Genomic DNA, 2,299 nt, shown 5'->3' with positions numbered 1-2,299 from the left:
ATCAAAGGCAGAAGATGTAGGTGGGTACAGTAGGTCCAACAAGTCACAAAGGGGTTCAACTTGGAGCTACTTTCAGAAAGGCAGCCTTGCTGGGTGTGCTGACTGGGGGTCCTTAAAGCCACACAGAGCCATTAGGGACCTGAAGTACAAGGTATGCAAGGAGACACTGGGGCCTGGGTGATACTTTCCTGGAGTCCAGAGTCCACTGTTCAAACGAGAGAATTTGAGAAGCACAGAAGAACCCTTTCCTTTGACCAGAGTGAGCTTTAGGAAAACTACGTCACACCATTAAAAAAAAAAAGTTTCATGGAGCTATAATGAACGCCATAAAATTCAATAGTTCAATCAATTAGGAAGCATTATCATGCAATCAAGTAACATCCTTTTTGAAACATACTTTAAAAAAATCATTTTATTGGGGGCTCCTACAATGCTTGTCATAATCCATCCATCCATCCATTGTATCAAGCACATTTGTACATTTCTTGCCTTCATCATTCTCAAAACATTTGCTTTCTACTTGAGCCATTGGTATCAGCTCCTCATTTTTCCCCTCCCTCCCCACTCCCCTCCATCATGAAACCTTGATAATTTATAAATTATAATTATTTTGTCATGTCTTACACTGTCCGACATCTCCCTTCACCCACTTTTCTGTTGTCTGTCCCCCAGGGAGGGTTATATGCAGATCCTTGTAATTGGTTCCCCCTTTCTATTCCACCTTCCCTATACCCTCCCAGTATCACCACTCTCACCACTGGTCCTGAAGGGATCATCTGTCCTGGATTCCCTGTGTTTCCAGTTCCAGTTTCAGTATACATCCTCTGGTCTAGCCAGATTTGTAAGGTAGAATTGGGATCATGATAGTGGGGGTGGGGGTGGGGAGGAAAGGGAGGAAGCATTAAGGAACTACAGGAAACTTGTATGTTTCATCGTTGCTACACTGCACCCTGACTGGCTTGTCTCCTCCCAGCAACTCTTCTGTAAGGGAATGTCCAGTTGCCTACAGATGGGCTGTGGGTTCCCACTCCGCACTCCCCCTCATTCACTATGATACGGTTTTTTGTTCTTTGATGCCTGATGCCTGATCCCATTGACACTTCATGAGCACACAGGCTGGTGTGCTTCTTCCATGTCGGTTTTGTTGCTTCTCAGCTAGATGGCTGCTTGTTTATCTTGAAGTCTTTAAGACTCCAGATGCTAGATCTTTGCATATCTGGGTACCATGAGCTTTCTTCACCATATCTGTTTATGCACCCACTTTGTCTTCAGCAATCGTGTTGGGAAGGTGAGCATCATAGAATGCCAGTTTAATAGAATAAAATATTCTTGCACTGTGGGAGTACTTGAGTGGAGGCCCAATGTCCATCTGCTACCTTAATACTAAACCCATAAATATATGCACATAGATCTATTTTCCCATCCTCATATATAAATATATTTACATATGAACATGCCTGTATTCAGACCTCCATAAATGCCCTTTGCCTCCTAGTTCTTTCCTCTATATCCTTTTACTTTCCACTTGTCCCACTATCATGCTCAGCCTTCATTTGGGTTTCAGTAATTCCTCTCCATTACATTGCCCTTGATCAAGACCTACCAGGCCTCTTATACCCTCTTCATCACCGATTTTGGATCATTTGTTGTTCCCTTGTGCCTGAGTTTGTTAACACCACTTCCTTTCCCCCACCTTCCTTATCCCATGTCCCCCAGAACCCTTGGTCCCGTTGTTTTTCCTCCAGATTGTTCATCCGCCTATCTTATCTAGATAGATCTGGAAACATACTTTAAGAGCATCTTTTTCCCTTGCCCTGGCTCTTCTTGAGAAGGCAAAAAGCCCAATATTTTGAAGAGGTAAGATTTACCCACAAGTCTCTGGGGCGGTGCATACAGTTCACTAGCTCAGTTACAAATGGAAACCTTTGTGAGTGGAGTCCATCCAGGTATTCCTCAGAGACAGGTCTGGGGATCGATTTCCCCCAGAACATGTCGCTGAAAACCCTGTGGAACCCAGCTCCACGCGCACCCACGTGCGGTCACGTGGCTCGGAGTCGACAGCACAGCAACTGGTCATAATGTCCGCAGTGGAATCAGTGTGGCACGCGGCTCCCTGCTTGTTCACCGAGAGCTCAGCAGTTGGAACCTGCCAGCGCCTGGGTGGGAGCCAAGCCCTGGCGATCTCCCACAGTTTCCCAGGCTGTAGTGATCGACGCTGTCCTGTAGAGTCGCTACCAGCCAGAACGAACACAACAGCACACACGATCAAAAGAAGCCACTTAAAAGGTAATACGTGAAA

The 2,299-nt window shown here is 45.7% G+C and overlaps 1 protein-coding gene and 1 pseudogene across 1 annotated transcript in view; both read right to left on the bottom strand.

Annotated features, from left to right (window-relative positions):
* LOC105979388 overlaps positions 1-2,077 on the bottom strand; it is a 3,259-nt pseudogene extending 1,182 nt beyond the window's left edge.
* GALM (galactose mutarotase) overlaps positions 1-2,299 on the bottom strand; it is a 72,199-nt gene that overhangs the window by 11,359 nt on the left and 58,541 nt on the right. The gene's annotated exons all lie outside the window — the stretch shown is intronic.

The sequence above is a fragment of the Echinops telfairi genome, unplaced genomic scaffold (assembly GCF_000313985.2).
Source record: "Echinops telfairi isolate 266 unplaced genomic scaffold, ASM31398v2 ScPeMD7_10;HRSCAF=50, whole genome shotgun sequence".
Taxonomy (NCBI): Eukaryota; Metazoa; Chordata; class Mammalia; order Afrosoricida; family Tenrecidae; genus Echinops; species Echinops telfairi.
Note: the sequence above shows the minus strand (reverse complement) of the source record. Positions and strands in the feature narration are given on the sequence as shown.